Below are 24,826 nucleotides of genomic sequence, written 5' to 3'. Positions count from 1 at the left end.
TGGTTGCCATCAAGTCCAAAGGGGGAGATTGTTGGCATTATGATTCAAGTGTTGTCCTTGATGGCAACTCACTCAGAGGATGGTACAGGTGATGGCAACTTAATCAGAGGACAGATCTTAGTACAGCATGCCAAGGAAGTTCATACACGCAGGTTCGTTAAGCCCAAGTCGCGTGTACACGCAGGTTGGCTTCAGAAAAAGAGCGTGTATGTGGAAAACGTATCTTTGGTCCGTGGCGGTTATTCCTTGGAAGTTGTGCCTATGGTTTTGGACCATGGTGTCTCGACGGACGTGTTGATCCCTAGTTTCGAGGTTGATGGTATTGTGTTGCTATGGTTTTGGCCCGTGGTATTGTGAAGGGCCTAAGGCTATATAAGGAGAAGATCATTAGGCAAAGAGATATGTAATGTGTGTGAGTTGTGAAGATCTGAGGTAGTGTGAGATCCAAGTGCTGGTTATGGGTTGGTGATCTGAACCAAGGTTTCACTCATGTGGAGGATGATGAATGATGGAACGAGATCTCAAGGCTTGGAATGATTATCTTCTTATGGTTTGACTGTGGATAGACTAGATCTATTGACGCATGTTTATTGTTATGATCTGGGTATGTTTTGATGTCTGATATAGCTGCGGAGTTTTAAGTTTGAATTTACAGATCTGTACGCGGGTTGTCTTTGGTAAAAGAGCGTATACACGCAGGTTGGGTTCATCCAAGTAGCGTGTACATTGTAAAGCTTGATATTTGAAGTTGCAGATGGGTCTGATGGTTATTGCAGAGTTCTGTGTCTGCTCTGTGTTCTGGTGACTGTGTTGTTGACAGTGTTTCAGTATTTCAGTGTTTCAGTGATCAATGATGCAGGTTGTACTACAATGATGATTGTCTTATGGATCCAGTATGAAAATGTATGAAACGTGGTCCCGGGAAGATCGTAGGCCGGCACCTACGTACTGGTAAACATATCAGCCAGTACAAGAGCCAAGGGGGTTGTAGCTCCCTTCCAGGAGCAGCTGGAAAACAAGTGAAGGTTGTAGCCTTCTATAGGGTTGGCACCTACGTACTAGTAAATGGATCGGCTAGTACAAGAGCTATGAGGGTTGTAGCCCTCTGCAGGTTGCAGCCTACATGCTGGTAAAGGACTGCACCAGTACATTGTAAAAGAAGTTTCTTATTAAAGAAGAAAGAGACGAATTGCAGCAGGTGGTTTTCACCCACATTGGGTTTCCACCTTATATCATGGTGTTCATGTGTGTGGCTCTTGTGTGATGTTCTGTTCTGTTATACTACACCTGTTTACTGTTAATATGCTTAATAATGTTCTGATGCATCTACTGAATATTAAGATAACTGAATTATAAGATCTCTAGATATACGCTAGTTGCTTTAGACACAGTAGCGTGTACACGCGGGTTCACTTAACTGAAGTCGCGTATATGTTTCTGAGCATGAAATTGAAAAGTTTTATTGATCTGATAATACTGATTCACCCCCCCTCTCAGTATTATTTCCAACATGGGGAATAATGCAAACCTGAAAACTGATTACTATAGTCCTTGCCAACCCTTTGGGTAGGGACTAATAAGGTGGAACAATCTCATATGATATGACCCCTCCATCACCCCCTTTTGTGGTTATAGATTTTTATCAACATGACTTGTGAGAATAAATTAATTATGCCTATAACTATGTTAATTGGGAATAGTTATCATATAGTTTTAATTTTATTATTAATTTAATAAAATAAAGTGTTAGTAAATGTGGATAAGCATCTATAATAATAATTATTAAAAATGTTACTAGATAATATCATAATAATTATTGAAAGAAAATTACTTGATAATTCATTTAACATTATTTAAATTTAAAAAAGAAAAAAACCAAATTATAACTTTATTTTAATATTATTATTGTTAATGATAAATTAATATATGAGTTAAATAATATTATTAACCATGGAGATTCACCCTATTTGATTAGCTTTTCTTACGATACCATGTGCCAATACCATGACAATACCACATGCCCAATATGACAGATGTTGGATTACCAAGTGGGGAAGAGATGTCGTAAGTTATATTATGTAAATAAAAATAAAATTAAAACATTCTCATTGGGTCAAATTACATAAAAATAGAAATTAAATTAAATCAGTAATTATAATTATCAATTATTAATAATTAAACCAGCCTAGTTCCATCTTAACTCTGGATCTACCAAGCGTCGATAGTTGTACAATATCTCGCATTTCTCCATGCCTATTTCAAAACCAAAGCACAATTTCATACAAAGCTTATTGCAAAGAGACACGATTTTATACAAGGCTTAGTGCAAAGAGATAGGAAGAAAAGATTGAAACAAAAGACATAGCAGAAAAGAAAAGCAAACTTAACTAAACTAACCCTACTCCTAAACTAACAAAGGATAGGCCAGGCATACGTAAAATGAAATTTACAATGAAACCAATGGATCATTACCTGACCTATATGGGTGAGGCAATAGAAAACAAGAAATATCATCAAGAAAAGCACATGACGAGAAAGAAAAACACAACATGTTCCAAAATTCAAAGACACAAAACATGAGCAGAAGATTACAACAAGAAATTCGGTTCTAAACATTCTATTGATGTACCATGATGTTTACACACATCGTGACAGACCCTCATATCAAAGAATCCATCCTGACTCTTACTTTTGGAAAACATGAAGAAAGATAGAAACTTGTGTTTAGCATAGTGGCTTGCCAAGTATGATTCCTCCAACAATTTGGCAATGGGATAATAATAAACGGGTGAAGGACCTTGAGGCTGAGATATAAGTTCATTTCCAACATTTTCAATCAACTCATGACAACCCTTCCAAGTAAGAATGTCAACTTGATCATGCTTGGAACAACCATCAAGATCACATGATCCTGACATAACCATTAGCGTAGGTTGAATTGTCTCGACATCTTGACATGGTTCTAAGGTATCTAAAGGTAGATAATAAAAAAACGGTGTCTTGGAATAATCAACAGTTGAATAAAAAAATTCATTACTGGATTAATCAATGAATATATTAAGATGGCCATGATCAGAGTTTCATTTTTTATTTGAGAGAAAGGAATCCTCAAGATCTGACGAATCATAGAGAGAGGTTGATTGAAAAAAGGAAGTTACATTCTCCACTTCTTTACTCGCAAAAGATGAGAAATGAGATAGATTGAAATGCGTGAAATCTTCCTCACTTTCCTTTGATATGAAATCAAGATTTCACCATTCCTGGCTATAATCATATTCAATACCAAAGAAAATTAAATCATTGAAAGATATGACAAGTGCGATGGAATTACTGAAAATGTCAGGAAAATGGGTAAAAGGGGAAGAAATGGAAAGATCGATTGGAAAAAACACCTTTAATCACAAATTCTTGTTCATAATCAAAATCCCACACATAGTCATTATGAAAGATATCGCAAGTTTCCTAGTCTCCACTGACTCCATCTTGAAGTTGATCCTCTTGAGAATCAAAAGAAACAATTAAAACAAGTTGATGTGATAACTCAAAATTGAGAGGATGAGAGGAGGTAACCGATGCAGAATGAGAGGAAACTGTTTCATTGATTGAATCAAATTCAAAATTGAAACTTGAGTTAAAATCTTGAATATGAGGGGGGAAATAATATGGTGTTAGATTAGAAAATTGATGATTAGATTCTCCAATATTGACTTGGATTCATGGACCTTCTTGATTTATTGAAGAACTGCAAGAAGATGAAAAGTCACATGGAACAAAAATTTCTCCTTTTGTAGATTTGAAAGGTCCATAACCAAGCAATGTTGTGAGACTTTCATTTGATTCAGATTCAGATGGCTTGAAAGAAATTTGAATAGGATACTCAAATTTCTCTTTCATAAAATTTCACTCTATGTCATCCTCAGAAAACTCATAACATAAGTGAATGAAAAGATCATGAAAATCTTCAACAGATTCATCACGTTCCTTTATGAGATGAATAATTTTCTTATAAACACTTTCATAATTAGAGAAAATTTTAAGCATGGAAATTTATCTAAAAGATTAGAAACTTTGGTGAATCTTACTAGTCTCTAATTTGCAAAGTATAAAATGATTGGTGATATTTTTGTAAAAGAATTCAAATTTATAATCACTGATATATTGTCTCTATAATATTTTTGCGATTTTTAAGGTAAAATAATTTCATACTATAAAAATTTTGGAAAATTATTTTTAGAAAAATGGAAATTCATGAATATTTTTTTTTGGAAAAAACATTGAAAATTAGCCCACCTATGAATATTAGCTCCTAAAATTTTCCCCATTCATAATCATACCTGTCAAAGGCTTGATGGAGCTCCTTGATAAGATGTTGGAAAGAATGAATAGAGGCGGTGGAAAATGTGTAACACCATTGTTTAACATGTGCTTCGAAATTAAGGATCAACAACCTATAAACAATATCCTCATAATTAATTTAATGATAAGTGAAAAAATAAAGAAAGAGGAGGGTGTGCTCAAGAATGGTTGTTCTACCCTCGCCATCAAATTTAGATTTGACATGTCATGGATTATCCCTGAAGGAACTTTCAAATTTTCGAATCTAAAAAAACATGTCGGGGTTAAGATTTGGGAAGAAGTCATTTAAGGTAAGCAAGGTTCAAACATACTTCACAGGCTCAACTTGTCATTTGGCCCTCCTTCTAGTAGCAAAAACATGTTGGTAGTATTGGAAGCCACCAACAAGGAAGTGGGTCTCTTCAATGTGAAGTCTTAATTAGACGCACAATGTTTTGAGTAGGAGCCCCAACTGGAAAATAGTCAGTTGCCAAAGTGGTGGTTTCAAAGATGTGCATTTGTTGCGATAAACACACAGAAGGATATGAAATTAACTTTGGTGAAACCAAGTGTATGAACATTGTGAGGTATCAAATGTAATGCATGAATTGTGAAGTATCAAATGTAATGCATGAAAGGTTCCATCACATCGAAGGGAATTAAGTGAGCCCATTAGAAGCAAGTATAGTACTAGCTTAAAAGAGAAAAAAATGGGTAGAGCCTAATAAGAAAAACTAGGCACTTTAAGCTTGAATTTAAGGACACTTTAGCTCATCAAATTCAATTTGTAAATATTCAGCTACATAGTGATGCCAAGATTTGTACAGTGCGATGGTGTCCTCAAAATTTGCAAGAAGATTAGCCTGGCAGTAGAATCTACCTTCCATTGCATCCAGGTAGACTATTTTGGAACTAGTATGTGTCTACTTTAACAAGAACAACATAGTATTCATCTTAGTAGGGCCACCAATATATTTTTGCATGGTGTATCTATTAATATCCAAGTCTTCCTTCGTAGAAATCTACTTCAATTAGTCCAAGTTTTTTTAAACTTCTTTCCTAACGATGCTTCTTCCCTTTGCCTCTGTAAATGACCTGACTGAAGGGATGTTATGAGATTTCAATAGGGATTCCACACCATTGTTTAACTGTTCATAAGAATATAATATGTTAGTTATGAAAGTGTTGAGTTGTTTATTAGTATGTATAATCATTTTGACTTCAACTTTCTCCAACCCATTTTTGCCTTGTTTTCCTAACTAATTCTAGTGGTGTGCCTTTATACTTCATTCCCCATTCATGAATTTCAGTGATGGTTGCTATTATATCTCCATTTACCACCCTTGGTACTTGTGATGCTTGGTTTATGGCCTAGGGAAACCCCTCCTTCCAGACTTGGTCCAAATATTTTAAAGCAGTGTTTTATTCCCTATACGCTACTTGTCCCTGAGATAAAAGCATGTGCACGCGGGTTAGTCAATACCCAACCTGTGTATATGTGTTAAAACTCTTAAAACAAATAAATTTCCTTAATTATGGGTGGAGTTCACGGGTTTTACTTGTTGTTTACCTCCTAATTCCTGTGGCCCAACTGTTTCCCAACTAAAAAACTAATTGGGAAAAGTATAAATAGACATCTATGGGAAGGCCTAAAGGAAGAAAGAAGAGTAGGATTATTATGCTGAGATTATCCCTAACTGAGTCTGAAGTATCCTTGTGCTTGAAGCTCTTCCCCAAGTTTTAGGAAACCCTTGTTTCCTTGAGTGTTGATATTCTCCCACTTGCTTGAGATATCATGGTATTGGTTATGGAAGGAGGTTATTAAAGACTAGGACTGGACAGATCTGGAGGATGGTTCCACTTGGAGCTGGAAGAAGAAGATTCAGGTGAATTCTCTCTATGTTAGTTATAGCTTTCTACAATAAAAAGAAGCATTGTCTTGTTCCTAAGATTGACTTTGTTTGTGCATCAGATACTATGTAATTCATGTATGAATGTTATTTTGATGTATAACTAATCATTTGCTTATATGATATAAAGTTGATTTCATTAAAATGATTTATCTATATGCTGCTATGTATGTTCTAATTGGTTGATTTTCATATTCGAAGATCATCAGGACTTGCAGAGGGTTTGAACTCTGTTAGAACTACACAAATGAAGGACATCTAGGTATGGTCACTATCGCATAGTTTGCTTATATAAGCATTTTGCCTGAGTTGTATGAGTTTTTCTTACTGTAGTTTTCTCTTTCTCTGTTGGGGTTCCAACCCAAAACCCTAGGGCACTTATTCTTGTAATAGTTGTATGAATGACTTTTATAGATTCTACATTCTCCTATGATTTCTTCTGCATATCATGCAAGGGAAAAACTACTTTATGCATAGTGACCACTTCCTCATACAAATTCATCATAGCACCTCCTAATGCTTGAACTTCACCATATATAGTCATCTGAATCTCCTTCAAGTAAACATGTGTGGAAGTCAACTTCTTAGTTTTTTCTTAGAGTTGTTCTATTTTTTGTCTCACATCTTCCAAATACTTTGACTTTTGTTTTCTTTTGGTCATTATATAATCTATTTTTTCCTTCAAAGCTCCTGTAAAGGGTAAGTTAGCTATAGAAATGGTTTGAGGATTCTATTTCGTATCCATGACAATCACCATTTCTGTATTAATGAAAGCAAGATGTGTGAGGTCATGGGGGAAATGATTCTTCCTTGCTTACACAATTATTCTCTAAAGCTCATTGAAATTTAGGCTGCAATTATCCATGACTAGGCTATCATCTAAAGGAGCAATTTCTTCTTCATCACTTGGAGCTTTCCCATCTATAAGGAGGCAGAGGCGTAGTGATGATCTAATATGTAATGAGAATAAGATCAACATCTTGGTTTTGAGGCCCTTGTTCTACCTCCAACTCTTGGATAACTATTATCTCTTCAACCTGTTGGGAAAGTTCTTGATCCTATTGTTGTTTATTCTCTTATTCCTATAGTTGATTCTTTATTTCTTCTTTTGCTTGCTTCAACATTGCTTTTTCTTGCTCCTTCCTTCTTAATTCAGTCTACATCCTCTTTTCTTCATGTTCTCCCTTTTCATGATCTTCCTTCTACACTCGCTTCTATTCCTGCCTCTTTTTCTCTTCTTGTAAGTTCTTCCTCTTTCTCTGTACTTCCATAGTCGCTTTGAGAATAGCTAGATCCAATTTGAACTTGCAGATTTTGTCCTCCGTTGGGTTGTGAGTAACCTTCCTTTTATATTTAACACTCACTGGATTGCACTTTTCAAGTTTCCTTACTTCCGGAGTAGTGTTATGTTCTAGAGCCACATCAAAAGGGCCTTCCTAGCTGCCTCGTGTGTGCGGCCTTTAGGGATTATAGGAATTTATTGATCTTCTCCTCCTCTAGCCTAGAGAAGGTTTTGCATGACCAATTAAAATGCAACTTGGCATAGTGTTTCTTGCAAATACCTTTAGGATTGTAGTGATGATAATCTATGGTGTCGGACTTGGAGTTCCAACTCTTTGACCTCAGCTTCTACAACCTTCAGGTCCTTGATGTTAAAGGATCCCACCTATAAAGGAAAATCATACCAAGTTGCCTTATTTTTCCTCTGCAGTATTGATGATAAGCCTACGGCAAGATTATATGTGACCTATTCCATGACTAACTTATTTGTGGCATACCTCAGTAACAAATATGATGGTTTATGTCATCCAAACATCCTGAGGTAAGTTCCATTTGGTGAAGGAAACCAATTTCCAACTTCTAATACTGAATCCATTGCCTCACAAGGCATGTAAGGAAGTTCTTCTTCAAATATCATCGAGTACAATAATTTGAAGAAGTGATCAACCAACTTCTCAATGAATCCTCTATAACTACACTCTGAAAGCAGTTTGTAATGAATGTGAACATGAGCTTCTTTAGATGTCCTTTTCTAGTCCATGCCAAGAAAATAATTTCTAGCACATATACCATCCAACAGGTATCCAAACATGTAGAATTTATCTTTCTTGTCCTAAGGTTGATTCTTTGCATTAAGTTGTTGAGCCAAAATATCATACCAGTTAAATATCTTCCCCTCCATGACAATATGATGCAGCATGTAAACCCATCCTTTGGGGAAGGATTCAATACTCGTTTGTCCATATATTTGGTAGCATAACACTATCAGGGATTGGACCACCTTTCTGAGAGATCCAGTCTTATAAATATTACTAGGTTTCTTACAAAACCTAGCTGGCTCTTTTACCCATGTCTTGATAACATCCTTGGTGTTTAAATAGCTTGTGACTACATAGAATTATGAATCCATATACCCCTATGCCTTAGGGAAGTGGTACATCAAGTGAATATCATGGGCTAAATAGGAAGAAAGTTGCTACCCACTAACACTGTCGAGGGTCATGCTCTTTGTATCGAAGTACTACAAAATCCATTTAATGACATTTGTGCAAGGAAGAACTAGGAACTTGCAAGAAACTTTGTGAAAACCTGATCGCTAGATGTTAATGTACACATGTCTGTCCTCCAAATATGCCTTAATTTTTGTAGCTTTGAATGCATCTTTGACTCTATTCCATGTTATGTCAGAGTCCCTTTCAATGAAGAGTTAAGTATCAGATAGAATAGAAATGGTAACTAGAGGGCTCTCAACCACTTCATAAGTACTACTCTCTATTGTTTCTTTTGAGGGTAATATCTTGGGAGGCATGATGATGGCTACTGATGAAGAAGAGATGAGTTCAAAACCTGAAATACCTATAACAAGAGATGCACTCATGGTGAAATAATTTAGCTTAAGAAGATCAATTCATTAATCAAACCTAAAGTAGGAATGCACTGACTAAGGCGGATTGCATAGTTATGGGCTATGGGAGGAAAAATTAGCTCTAAAATTGCAAATTCTGCAATCTCAATAGATAGGGAGGAAGCTTGAGGCTTGATACTGCACAATGCGCAGTCTCAGCTAGGCAGGAGAGAGAAGGGACTGCACCATGTGCAGTCTCAAAGGCCAAGGTTGGGTATTGAGGGTGGGATCTGCATAATGCACATTTGGGAAAACTAGTGATTTCTTAATGCCCAGTCTCAGAGGTTAATAGGTAAGGCTGATGCTTGAGCTTGCGAAATGCATAGTTGGGAAGGTAACAATAGCTGAAGGATTGCGCAGCTCTTCCCAGTACAGAGAGAGAGAGAGAGGGAGAGGGAGAGGGAGGTGGAGAAACTTATATATCTAAATCTATGGTAGGTGTAAGTGTAGATTGACCTTATGGCCCTGAAAATATTATGCAATAGGAAAAGCATGCATGCAAAAAAAGACTCAATGGCGGAAATTGCTGGTAGGAAAAAAAGGTGATGTGACACTTATAAAAAATGAAGGATGGATCGAATAAACACTTGTACAAGCTAATGATAATAGAAACTCTAGCTACCATGAAAATAAATAGGCAAAATAACACTCACATAGACACAAATGACAAAAGTGACAAAAAAAGCAGCAAAAAGAGACGCATGACAAACTTACCCAGAGAAGTGTTGCAAAATGAATCCAAATATCCTTGATCCCATGGTGAAGGTTAGAGATCCAATGTCAAGTGTGAAAATAAGCTCTAAAAGCATATATTTTATAGATCTATCCCCCACAGGGTTAGGTTAGGGTTTATGATGCACATGCCTTAAATTAAGGAGAAAGTGACACTTGTCCTTAGATTGAAAAGAGAAACTTTGTGCCACTTGTCCATGGGTTATTGCGCAATCCCTATTTTCTAGTGATGTGCATTTTATTGCTCCAAGGAACTACATAGACTGAATGACAGAAGGGGTTGTACAATTCCCAAGGACAAGGGATTGCAGAATCCACTGACTTAGTGAGTTACGTTGTGTTAACTCTTAGAGATTGATTGTGTAGTTTGCATGCTCAATGACTACCAATATCTTAGGGTTTCATAGTTATAATCTTCTATGTATTGCACAGTTTAAATCCTCAAGGGATTTTGCAGTCTCTATTGGAATGGGATTGCACAATTCCTGGAGGGAAGATCGGCATATGGTGCAAGATCAAGGCAAAAGTTGTCTTGTGTTTAGAAGTTATTAAGTTGTCATCGACAAGACATAATTATCATCAAGACAACCTAGTGAATTCATCACAAGAACTGAATGAAAATAAAATTAAAATTGATTGTAAACAACAAAAGGAACACTTTATGACCATGAAAGATAAGTTCCTACGAATAGAATGTAGGCTCCAAAATCAAACATTAGGAAAAATTTTGGAGAGGATCGGGTTTTCGTAGCTACAACAATCTATTGTAGTTTTCTATTTAGTTAATGAATGAGTTGATTTTAATTGGCTTCATGTTTGTGTGATTTTGATAAAATGTTTTCATGAGGATTGATTTCAAGAAGTATTATTTCATTTCTGCAATTGCGATTTCATTTCCAGCATTGTGTGCAGTTAGTTGTTTTTATGCAAGTGAGGGTTTGAGAGTGAGATTGATTTTCATTCCTGCATGTGTGAAAAGTGACAAAGTTATTCTTGTAGGAGAAATATTAGCATTAGGAATTATCTAATTCTTTTTATCTATTGTTGCATACATATATTTTGCATGATAACCTTGAAATAAAAAGACTTACCCGCATTGATAATTTATGGTTGAGCGAATTGAATTGTTTTGTTAAGACAAATCATTTTCTCAACAATTTTCACCACCAATTGTTTCCTCTAGGTGACAATATATCCTTTTGGGGCCATCCCTATTCTCTAAAATTTACAATTTCTATAAAATGATCATCCACTATAGGCATAGCAAAAAGTTGTTCATTTGGCATATTGTTATCCAAATTTTGTGCATCCTCTCCTATGGTCAGGGGTGACAAATGATTAGGACCTACTTTTAGTCTACCAAGTTTGACCATGATTTGAAAATTATACTCCTTGAAATACAACTATCTGCAAAGCCTGCTCCCCAACATAGGCTTGTTGATGAGGTACTTCAGTGCGAAACGGTCCATGCCAACTTGAACTTGTTACCCAATAGGTAATGTCTAAACTTCTGAAGCACATACACCATCATGAGTCCATCCCTCTTTGTTGTGGTGTGGTTCTATTCTATTATAGGTAACTTCCTACTAGCAAAGGAGATAGGATGATCTATTTCTCACTCCTAAGGCTGTGTTGAAATCGTGCCCACTACAATCAATGAAGCATCGGCATGCACATGGAACGCCTTCTCCCAATATAGTAATACCTAAATCAATGTAGTCACAATATTCTCTTTTAAGGTGTTTAGGGCTCTCTAACACTCCTCATCCCACTTTAACCTTGTCTCCTTCTTAAAAAACTTCTCCATACGGGCAATGATCTAAGTGTAACCTTTATGGAGAAGTTTTTTAAGAAGGAGACAAGGTTAAAGTGGGATGAGGAGTGTTAGAGAGCCCTAAACACCTTAAAAGAGAATATTGTGACTACATTGATTTAGGTATTACTAGATTGGGAGAAGGCGTTCCATGTGCATGCCGATGCTTCATTGATTGCAGTGGGCACGATTTCAACACAGCCTTAGGAGTGAGAAATAGATCATCCTATCTCCTTTGCTAGTAGGAAGTTACCTATAATAGAATAGAACCACACCACAACAAAGAGGGATGGACTCATGATGGTGTATGTGCTTCAGAAGTTTAGACATTACCTATTGGGTAACAAGTTCAAGTTGGCATGGACCGTTTCGCACTGAAGTACCTCATCAACAAGCCTATGTTGGGGAGCAGGCTTTGCAGATAGTTGTATTTCAAGGAGTATAATTTTCAAATCATGGTCAAACTTGGTAGATGTTGGTGGTGGTAGATCCACTATAACTACAGCCTTGGTTGGATCCACAAACAAAGCTTACTTTTAAACTATATGTCCCAATAGAATGCCAAAAGGTGAAAAAAATATACACTTCTTAATATTTAATGAGATTTTCAGTTTTTTGTATTTATCTAACATCAACCGCAAAACCTAAACATGCTTCTTCAACAAACTGAACATGATCCAATCTGAACACGATCCAATCATCCAAATAAACTTCTAAACTTGGGGACGAACTCCTTGAAGTTTGCAATCATTATGCACAATAAATAGTTGGCGTGCTCTTCAAGCCAAATGGCATGATAGTACACTAAAAGCATCCCCATTTTATCACCATGGTGGTCTAATGTTGATCTTCATTTCAATCTTCACCTAGTGATATCTGTAAAACCCATCAATAAATGAATAGGCATCTTGTCCACTCACGTTCTTTAGTATCTCATCAGTAAAGGGAGTTGGTAATGGATCATCTGAACAAGCATCATTTAACTTCTAGAGGTCCACGTAGATTCTTATTTCTCCCATATTCTTTTTATAGGCCACCATAGAGCTAATCCACTTTAACAATTCCACAAGTTGAATGATTCATGCTTATAACATTTTGTCCAATTCTTGCCTAACCTTATCCTTGTATATTGGATTCAATCGATAGGGACGTTGATTTACAACCTTGGCATTGGGATTTAAGGAGATTCTCATCTCTCCCAGTTCTACCACAATTCCATTCATTTCCTCAAATGTGTTTGGGAATAGATATTGATACTCGAGCAGTAAGTTAGTGGTATTTTCTATTTTTTCTTCATCCTAGTAATCCCCTATGACTTCCATTTTGGGATTTTCTTTTGTTCTGATATTTACCTTTCTAGTTCTTATCGACTATGCATAATCAACTAACTATATATTTGGTCCACTCACTACACATTTTCCTTCAACTTCTAAAATCTCTATGTTGTTGGAATCATCATCATCATCTCCCATCTTCGCTACATTATAACATTCGATAAATTATTTCACTTTTTAGGAGTCCTTGTGCTCTTAGCACAATGGTACATTTCTAAACATTATTGGTTCTCCCATGGTGAATATCTTACACCGAATTACCTTCAAGGCCTCGTCAAGTGTTAGATCCTCTACTTCAAAACTAAAAGCACCCTTAAAAATTTGTGCCATGTCACTCCATTCCCCTAGTCCTTTGTGAACTTCTAGCTCAATATATCAATTCATGGGGACAATGTCCAATATATTTACAAATCTACGTAACCATTCCTGTTGTGGTATTCATGTTCAGGTCCAGGATAAAACACAAAGTTTCAAGTGAGTCCTCAAACACTCCATTTCTATGTACTTGGCCCCAGTGATCCCTGAATCGGTCCCAAACATGATTCAAATCAATTTTGTACATCACGCCCATCCCTCAATTTGACTCTTATACGTAACCCACCACCTGGATGGGGTTGCATGCAATGCAAAATCTAGTGTGGAAATCCTCAAATAATTGGGTACTTGATCCTTGAATTCTTGAAAATATATATATATATATCTATATATATATATATATATATATATATATATATATATATATATATATATATATATATATATATATATATATATATATATCTAAATATATATATATATATATATATATATATATATATATATATATATATATATATATATATATATATATATATATATATATATATATATATATATATATATATATATATATATATATTTATGATATTCCATCAAAGAGAAACAAGTTATGCACTTCTATTCCTATCAAATGCACTTCCCTAAAGAGGTGAACACACCTTCAAGTGCTTACTTTGTGCAGTCTATTTGGCCAGTATTATTTTTCCACCTCTGAGTTAGAAGTGTAGGATCCCATTCTTTAACATCGTATAATTCCATCTGTAGTAGGATTCATGTAATCCTCCATGTGAGCTAACACATTGTAAATATTATCCAGCTCTTCTTAGCTTAGTTATCCCCTAACTAACTCAACATATCGGTTTCCTTCACGTGGGTCCAAAGGTGTTATTACTCAAAATTCCCCTACCTCAAATATCATCGGTCTATTCTTCAAGTTAATAATTACCTGATTGACAAATTCTCAATCAATCCCCAAAAGGGCAGGGTATGGATTGGTATCATCTACCATTTCTATGACATCAAAATCAGTAGTACTCTTAGGTCCATCAATATCTACTCGCATGCCTGTCAATCTACCAATTGGGAAGATACGATGCTAGATGGCTAGCCTGAACTGAATAGAATACCATGTTAGCTTTGGCCTCCCCATCATCTCTCAAGTGCTCTTCGATAAAATATTCATATCAAATCCCAAATCAAGTATGATATTGTCCATCTCATAATCTCCCACGTGTGCCAAACTGAATTCCTTTTTCATCTTCTTCCTATGTGCTACCCAGTTTATTGCATGCAGTAATGTTCACATAGTAGCTACCTCAGTCCCATTGGTGCAGCAATCCACCATTCACCTAAATTTTTCTAGTTCTTATTCATTTCTCACCATTTCAAGGAAACTCTGCAAAAATTTCCAAAACAAATCTACCTTTATCACAGACTCTCTATGGCGATAGTGTCAGCATAGACAAATAGCATCAGAACCTCTTAGAGGACATCTTATAAGTGCCTTCTCCTTGGCTAGATAGAACCTTAGAGGGGGTCTAGGTGCCTTTCCAACCAAATGCTACTGCTGAGCCCTATATCCTAAAGTGTCATCTCCCATCCTAACACCTCCATGTGTTACTGCTCCAAATCACAAGTGGTTTCTACAGGGTTCAACTGCTATCATTTGCACATTTGACACCTTCTTCTTCGGCCACTTGGTAATCAACTACAGAAATCCTTTAGTTGCATAATCCAGTACTTTATAGTAGGTACACGTGTGACAAGGGTAAGGGAAATATTACATAAATCCACAATTATAACAAAAAATTGGTCCTCGAACTCTTCTAAATCCACCTCTTCCTCTCATTGGTCCTCGAGGACTTCTAATTGCCATCCCTTGTCCTCAACCAGCTTGATTGTATGGACTTTCTTGATTAGAACCTACCTTCACAACTTCAGTTCCCTCAAGTCCCTTTCCTGGAAAGGAATCAAATGTATGCTCACATATCAACTCTAATACATGACAATGGTGGATATCATGTCCCACAAATTTGAAAAAAATCACAAAATATGGTATGTGAAGTCACGTCATGTTTCTGAATCATCAAGTACTTTTGTGGGGTATGACTCCATACTTGGAAAACTTCACACCACAACCCTCTACCCCATGCAAGAGGATTAGCTATGCCTATTTCCATATAATTTGTCAATACTTTACATTCATTTCTATGGTGACCTTCTATCCTATAGATGGAACACCATAACACTTCTCGTTTTTCTTTTCCTTTTGTTAAATATTTCAAATGAAAGATTAGCACAACAAGCTGAGACTGCACTTGCACCAAGCCTATATTTTCTCTATTCCTTACTGGAGAAGCTTCCAACTTTAGTGCAATCTCCAACATTTTTGACTATGAACCAATCATCTACTATGTCAAGGGAACTCTAATATGTGAAATTATTCCTACAATGAACCACTCCTTATGTTGTGCATCTGAGATCTCAAATGTTAACTTATCCTTCAAGATATTGAATCTTTAATCAAAACCCCAAACGGACTCGTTCAAGCCCTACATAATTTATTTCAACTATGTCATACATTTAAATTCTAACTTTGGCTTCTGAAATTCCCTTATCAGAGTCTACTTGATGTCATTCAGTGACATGGTCTATCCATCTAGATTCGCGCTCTTATACTTCATGTACCAGGTTAATGTGTGGTCTCTAAAGCAACTTCCAACTATGCAATATTCATTGCATCATCTTGCACCTGAACTCTTGTCCAAACAGCCTCACAAATAAACAGATGTTGTTACGGATACTAGTTCCCAACACCATGGAACATAGGAATCGAAAACTCTACTCTTTCCATTGTGTTATATGTAGTGCTTCCTGATGAAGTGCTGCCAGACACAAACTACTCCACTAGACAAATGTGCACTACTTTGTGCAAAATACTAAACCTGAATACCTTGTGACACTCCCCCTACTATCTAACCAACTCCACTAGTGCTACTACCTATACCCCCTTGACTATGATTACCTTCTATAGTGTTCGTCGTAGTTTGTTGAGTGCTTACCATAATATCTGTACAAGCACGTGGGGTTGTGGTTCGACAAAAACCATGGTCTCACTTTGTTGTCCAAGGTTCACAAAATCCATACTATGTGGGCTAAGCTGCTCTTCTTCCTCAACCTCAGTGTGTGGGGTACCAAACTATGTTCCATCACAACTCTGATCAGTTATGCTACTCCTTGTCGTTTTAATCTTTTCTATCCCCACTCCTTGGGCTTCTCCACATGGAGGCATCAAATCTAACTGAACTCCTCCAACGTCACTCTGTTAAAACCTCTTTCCACTCCTCAATGTGCCACCCTCAAAATTATCTTCCTCCATTCTATCTCTACACCTTCATCTTTGTAACCATGCACTTGCCTTCAGTCTTTACCGCAACTCTTCCCAATATTTCTCCACTTCCTATCCCTTTAGACTACCTCTTGGTTCACCCCCACATTCTCCTTAGCATGCGAGAAATTTAGCCACTCATTATATCTGACTCCATGGGAAGAATTCCATCTCTACACAACAACATATTTATTAATAAGCGTAGTGATCAGATAAATATTCCTTGGGGTCCCTTAAAATATTTCCTCTATGTGGCACTATGTGGCATTGTTGCCTCTATTACAAACTCAAACATATAACCTTCCAGCATGCTTTGAAACAAAAATTCTACAGTATGAGAGACTTTATTACTTACAGCTTGTAACTAATGCACCTCCTCTGGATTCCATTGTGTTAGTTCATTATGGTGATAAATTGAATTATTATCATTCAATATTTCAATCAACTCTACCAAAATATTTGAGAACTTAGCAAAGAAAATTTCATGGAACTTGGTGAAAACATACTTCTACAACCAATATTTAGTGGTAATTATCTAATCTTTGATTTCTTTAGCTGCAAACTCGTGTTTCTTCTGCTTAAACCACAAAGTGATTTCATCTTTTGTCAGATTCCATGGTATCCACATTCTTGTCACAGAGCAATCCAATCATGCAATGATATTGGTCCCGACAATGGAATAGTGTGTTGGCATGGGGTTCAAACAGGCCTAGGTTTGGCATGTAATGTCATACAACAAACACACTTAGCATCAACCCTTTTAGCATCACCCACAGAGTGGATGACCTCTCACCCAAGGTATCGTCCTAATTTCTTCTATTGTGAATGAGTATTCATAGAACTCTACTCTAACTTAGCAGTTCACCATTTAACATGCACAATGTTAACATGAAAGGAATATAATAACATTATCAACTCCTCCTATAACACAATACATTAAGGAGTATTGAATTGACATTAAAAAATTATACAAACATAAACCAAATAGTAGTAATACGATAATGGATTCATTTATAATCATATATGGGAGTAATCCACCGATCTTTCATTACTTCATAATAGGGAAATATGTATTGGGATATTACAACAAAAAACATCATGAACTCAACCCACCATCCTTCTCATAAATAAAGACAAAGCATTACATTAGTTTAGGCATTGTAAAACAAAAGTGACTTTAAATAAACCATCTCCTTACAACCTATATATACTTACAAACTCCATCTACACTTACGCCGAAGGCTAGATGCAGACACATAAAATGCCCAAAAATTACTAAAAAAGACACACAAAAAGGAACAGTAGCAATAACTCTTTGCTTTTTTAAACAATCCGCAAGCTTAGATGTACCAATCTTCTTATTAGTCTTAAGGAACTTTTAATCATCCTTAGTTTGATTCTCCTCCAGTTCAGTTTTTCTCCATGTACACTAATGTTTTAGATACTCTTCGATTTCTCTCTTCCAATTGTCCCATGTTATTCAACTGTTGAATGTTGCTTGCTAGTAGTATATGCTAACAATTTGTTCACTAATCTGTCAACCTCTCCTTCAGAAAATATCTTTTGATTCCTCAATTATGGTAACCTTCCTCATCTTCGCCAAACATCCTGAAATCCTAACTGCCAAGATCCACTCACGCTTGTCCTCACCTACTTGACATTATGATATTCCATGCCCTCCTTGTGCTACATCTTGCTATCTTGCATAGTAGAAATGGTTTGTTCTTCCTTCATTGTCCTCCTAAGCGTGTGGTCTTTTGCACTACTATCAAATAAAGTCAAAAAATAAATTGGCCTCAAACAAAAACATAGACTAAATACATCATAAAATATGAAAATAAATATAACTCTTTATAAAATGACGAAAACTTTTACAACTACAGTGCAATGGACAACTCTCTTTTTTAAAAAGGAGGTCCCTTATTTATAGTGTTTTTGGGTGCCCCTTTGAGTTACATCCTTTTGTTATTAAATAACATGGGTGAATAAAATGGGTAATACTAAGGGTGGATACCACTTTCCACTCATATCAGCCCCCCTACCCTAAGAAGAAATGGTCCCCACTACATCAAGTTCCCTCATGAGGAGCTTCTATTGAATCTTGCTCCTAGTGAGCTAGTTGCCTTAATGAAGAAGATATGAGACAAAGAAGAGAAGGTTATGGTTAACCCATAACCATGGGTTTGTGGATGACCCATAACCAAGTGTTATTGAAGAGAAGAGTTTTTTCTGGTTAAATTGTAACTACTAGTTTGTGGATGACCCATAACCAAATGTAAATTAAGACAAGTGTTTTTTGTGGTTAACCCATAACCATGGGTTTGTGGGTGACCATTAACCAAGTGATTACAATGTGCCATGTGCAAACGAAGACAAATGTTTTGAGTGGTTGACCCATAACCATATTTTTGTGGATGATCAAAAGCTAAGTTGGTAATAGTAAGCTTGGATAAGGGTTTTTAGTGGTTGACCCATAACCATGGGTTTGTAGGTGAGCCATAACCATGATTATTATCATGCATCAAGTGTTTATGGAGACAAGGATTTTGTGTGGTTAACCCATAACCATGGTGAAAATAGGTATGAGGGTATAATCATCTTGTAATTCTTTTGGGACAACTATGATAATTGAATTGTATGGCCCAGTAAATGGACTTCAAGATAGTTCACCTCCAAGTATGCCAAGGTGACATGGGTAGAACATGTTGTGACACCCATATGGATCTGAATGGATATTGATGGAACAATTTTTAAATTCATCTCTAGATTGATTATTATGAGTAGCATAGACTTCAATATCCCTTGTAAGTTATGACACTATGTAGTGTGAACCAGGTGAATATGTATTATATAAAAAAATTGAATCTTGGGAAAAATCTAGTAAGGAACTCCCTATAAAAGCAACACAAGTAATATACCAAAGAATGATTGGAATAATTTCAATAAATAAATGAAACCATATTGGCCCCCTCAATGCATACTTTGTGATCATGGATTCAAATGGCTTCGTCCTTGGAGAAATTAGTTGAGATGTACACATTTTTCTTTATATTATCTAGAGAATATTCTTCAAGGAAATCCTAAAATCATCATAGAATTCCTTAAATATTGAACCTATGTCACCATAAACTAGACTTGGCATTACTTCCTCTATTATGGTCTTTCTCATTTCCTTCCATTGTTCCTATAGTATTTTCTACATATATTCTATTACATTTATATCCCTTTCTTCAATAGTATCTTTTGGTACGTAGATTGAATAGGAGCTCTCGTTAGCAAGTAGATTCCATGGATACTGATAATATGTTATAATGGTATTGAACATCGCAATAATGCGTATAGCTATAAGATAATAAAATAGGGATATCTAAGTAGGGCTATCACTAGGACGATGAAGGAAAAAATCTGATTGCATGAAGAGCTTCACTACACTTTCGAGGCAAGAACTATAATTCAAAAAATTTCAACTCTCTGGTCTACTTAAACACATTTTAATGAGGATGGAACACATTCTTTTTTAATTGTTGGGTCTCAATCCACCTATAATGTTTATCAGATGAGGTCTCTAGCTTGTATATATTTTCCATTATCATTGTCAAATATCTTCATTAGAATAATGATGGAATAAGGTGGGTTGTGGGACTCAAATTTCATTCATATCCCATTGATGCAATTCAATCAAAATCTTGTTTATTGAATTCATTTCATGCAAGTGTAACAACATGCTACCCCATTGATCATCATTCTTCAATCTCCTAAAATTTCATGATATCTTGGGATGACCTTGACATAGAAGAGACTCTTTTCCTTGAGGGTGATCAACCTCTCCCTCCTCTACTTTTGTATGAATCTCGTGGACCAAGACAAGAGCATAATTGATCACTTACATGAGGACACTCATCTATGGGACTATGACTATAGATGAGACTTCAATTTCTTCTCTTTTTTTATATGCTATAAGGTTATAACTCATTCTTCTACTCCTCCTCTTATACCTTAGAGGAGTGTTACCTCTAGGTGGGTTTCTGTAATGTCTTGGTGGAGAGTTCTTAGAGTAACTCCTACAACTTGAATATATATCCGTTTAAGGAATACTCTCTTCACTGACATGATGAGACCTTGGGGAGAGAAGTTTGGAGAAGGAGAATGATAGCGTCAAGCATAAGAGTAATGTTGGTTGAATCAAAAACCTCTTAGCACAAATTTAGGTGTGCCCTCTAGGATAGAACTTCTTGTAGTAGTTTGAATTTGATTAGGAGGGGGAAGTGTGCTCTTATCAACAAAAAAGCTATGACTTGGGCATCCTAACAAATTTTTCCTTGGAGGCCTTCTTTGAATTTTTAGGGGACTTTGGGCTAGTTTTATCCATGAAAGTCTACTGAAACTCCTTTGTGGAAACCTACTTAAAGGCCTACCAGTGATCACACTTGGGATTCTACTAAAATTGCTATCAGCCATCACACTGGGTATCCTATTCAAACTCATTTGAGGACTAGTACTCAAGACCCTTCTAGAGCTTCTACTCAAGCTTGTACTCAAGATCCTCCAAGGAATCTCACTCAAAATCATGCTCAAGATTCTTTTAGGGATTATATTCAAGCTCTTATGAGAGATATTATGGAAATATCTCATATTAAATTTCCTAATTGATATTGTTCCTATGGATGAGTTTAAGGAAGATTAGGTTATTAATATTGGAAAAGCTTTGCAAAGCAATACAACAAGAGATTTGAATATGAGAATGACTCGCTTTGATACCACTGATTAGATCTTGAAGGCTAAGATCTGGGAAGCTTAAATGTTGAGAAAGAGGAGAGAAACACACAAAATATTCCTTGAAACTATTCTCCAAAAATTGATAAAAAATACACATTGAATACATCACAACAAATGAAAAGAAAGATAACTCTTTATTAAATGAAGAAAACTTTCACAACTACATTGTGATGGGTCACTTTCCTTTTCAAATAGGAGGCCCCCTATTTATAGTCTTTTTTTGTTCCCCTTTGAGTTACATCCTTTTATTATTAAATACCATGGGTAAATACCATTGGGAAGATATCACTTTCCACTTGGATCATCGCATCACTCTTATTCAAAACTAGAGCTTGTACAACTACTAGTGACACTCTTAAACCTACAGATGAAGGATGATAATCCCAAGAGTTTAGCCTCTAATATCAAGTCAATCATGCATGGCATAGACTCCATTGGAGTAAAAATCAAACATTCCTCTCATAGCCTTCATCCAGGTTCTCTATCCTACATACTCTCACTATATTGAATCCATGCGAGCTAGTGGCCAAATGAAGTCAATAACATATGACTCTCTAGTGGATAAAGTTGTAAAACATGATAAATATTTTTGAAGCTTAGAATACAATGTGTTGGGTCCCTATAATACTAGTGATTACCCCATTACTATTGTAGTTATACCCCTTATTTATATTGTTGTGCCCCTATTACCCCCATATTGTTATTTCTGTGCCCCATAGAATCCCTCTATTGTTATTTTTGTGGCTTTATATTATTATTGTTAGGTCGGCTGGATTATATTGTGACTCCTTAGACTCCTATATATAGAAAGGAGGTTTTGTCATTTGTATCATCCAAGAATTGTTCATTTATGTAATGTAAAGGAGGTTGCCCCCTCGAAGAGGCTGAATTCTAAGGCGTTGATCTATCTTTTCTATCTTTTCTTGAGCTGGTTTCATAACATTTGGTATCAGAGCTTTGGATTCTAGGGTTTCGCTGCTCCAAACAGGTCATCGTGGCATTTTCGCTATAACTTTTTTTCTGTGACGTTTCAGAAGTCACAAAAAAAAACCCATTTGAGAAGAAATCGCGTTGAACCTTGGGTCCGAATTTCAGAGCTTTTCACATGATATTTTCGGAGATATGATCTGAGGAAGTTGGTCTTTTTGCAGACTCCTGAATTACATTCAAAACAGGTGACCTGGGGAAAATTGTCATAACTTTCTCTCTGGGGATCGGATTGAAATTTCATAAGAAGGTAAAAAAAGAGGACGGACTGTAGTTTCTTGTGTGTGTGTTTCAGATTCAAAGGTTCAAACAGTGACGTGTGGTATGTCGTACAAGTTCGCTCTACTGAACCAGTCTAAAAGAAAGTCACGGTGGGGGATTTCACATAACTCTTCCTTGGAGAATCCAATTTGTCTCAGACTTGTGGCATTGGAAAGAGGACGTAGAAGGCTACTACAGGTAGCAATTTCAGAACTGGATGATCCAAAATTACAGAGATACATCAGATTCAATATCAGGCTTCTATAAAGTGAAAAAGGTGTGTAGTTTTTTTTTAAATTTTTGTGTAAGCTTGGTTTAACGGAATTCAAAGGGCATAGTAAAGCATTATTATCGGTAACTGATGCCCCGAGGAAAGAAAATGCAAACACCTAGTAAGGAACCTGAAAGCTCTAGCATGACTCATGAAGAAGAGGAAGAAATGCTACATGATATATCAAAATTACAAGAACAAGTGCAACAAATGTCACGCTCACAAAAGCTAACAGAAGCTAAGATAAGTGGCGTGGAATCTAAGATAAATGGCATGGAATCTAAGATAAAGGGCATCGAAGCTAAGATGGATGATTCAAAGACAGATTTGAAGAGAGACATGGCAGATTTGAAGATAGATTTGAAGATAGACATGGAAGAATTGAAGAAGTTGCTACAAGAAAGGGTCACTAATGGTGAAAAGGTAGTAAAGGAAACTCATGATGAGAACAAAAGAAATGTTAATCATGATTCCATAGACGCTAATGTTGGATCGAAGAATCACCATATTCCAAAAATCGATATGAGGAAGTTTGATGGCAAGGATCCCGCCACATGGATATTACAGATGGAGCAATTCTTCGATCTCAATAATGTGCAAAACGCACAAAAGGTACGTATGGCAACTGTATATTTGGAACCAAATCAGTTTGTATGGTATCAATGGCTTTGCTCTCGTAAACAATTTATCACTTGGGCAATTTTTACGGAAGAATTGATAGCACATTATGAAGATACAAAAAGCAACACTTTTTTTAGCCAATTGATAAGTCTCAAACAAAAGGGTTCAGTAATGGAGCACATTGAGGAGTTCCAAAAATTGAACATAAGGGTAAAAGATATTCCAGAGGAGCATAGGATTGATGTGTTCATAGGGTCTTTAAAGGATAATATCCAACATGATGTTCGCCTTTGGGAACCTGATTCATTAGAGAAGGCATTCAGGTTAGCAAGAAAAATGGAAAGCAAAATTATGGCAACTAGGAAGCATACCACTCACAACTATAAAGACGGAAGTGTTGTTGCCCCTAGTCTTCCACAACCTATAAGGTTGACACCACAACAATTGGAAGAAAAAAGAGCAAAAGGGCTTTGTTACAGTTGTGATAGCAAATACACTAAAGGTCATAAGTGTCTGAGAAGAAATTATTCTACATAGATTGTGAAGAGGAAGAAGAAAAGGAGCAAGAAAGGTCAAAAGAAGAAGATATACTCCAGGAACAAAGCCTAGATGAAGAACAAATAAATCCGACCATATCTTGTAATGCATTTGCGGGAATTACCACTCCTCAAACCATCAAGATAGAAGGACAAATCAAGAAGAAAAAGGTAATAGTGTTGATTGATTCAGGAAGCACCCACAATTTTATTCATTGTAGGGTAGCAAAAGAATTGAATTGCTTCCTATATCCAGCACCAGAGTGTCAAGTGATGATTGCAAATGGAGGAACAATAAATTTCTCTGGAAAGTGCCATAATATCAAGCTATCCATGGGAGAATATGTATTGACTAGCCCAATGCTTTCCATTCCAATGGGAGGTGCTGATGTTGTACTAGGAGTCCAATGGCTACAATCCTTGGGTACAATAGCTTTTAATTTTCAAGAAATTTTCATCAAATTTTCTACGGAAGGAAAGGAAGTTGAATTAAGGGGTATTGCAGGGAAACCAGGAAAGATAATCAGCTCTAATGGCATGACAAAGCTTCTAAAAAAGGAGCAAAGAGGTGTAATTGCACAATTATGTTCGCTAGATGTTTCCACATTGGAATCATCTATTTCTCCAGATCTCCAAAAA

This window comes from Pinus tabuliformis, chromosome X, assembly GCF_031772625.1.
Source record: "Pinus tabuliformis cultivar Carrire ecotype Pingquan chromosome X, CPIR1, whole genome shotgun sequence".
Lineage (NCBI taxonomy): Eukaryota > Viridiplantae > Streptophyta > Pinopsida > Pinales > Pinaceae > Pinus > Pinus tabuliformis.
Note: the sequence above shows the minus strand (reverse complement) of the source record.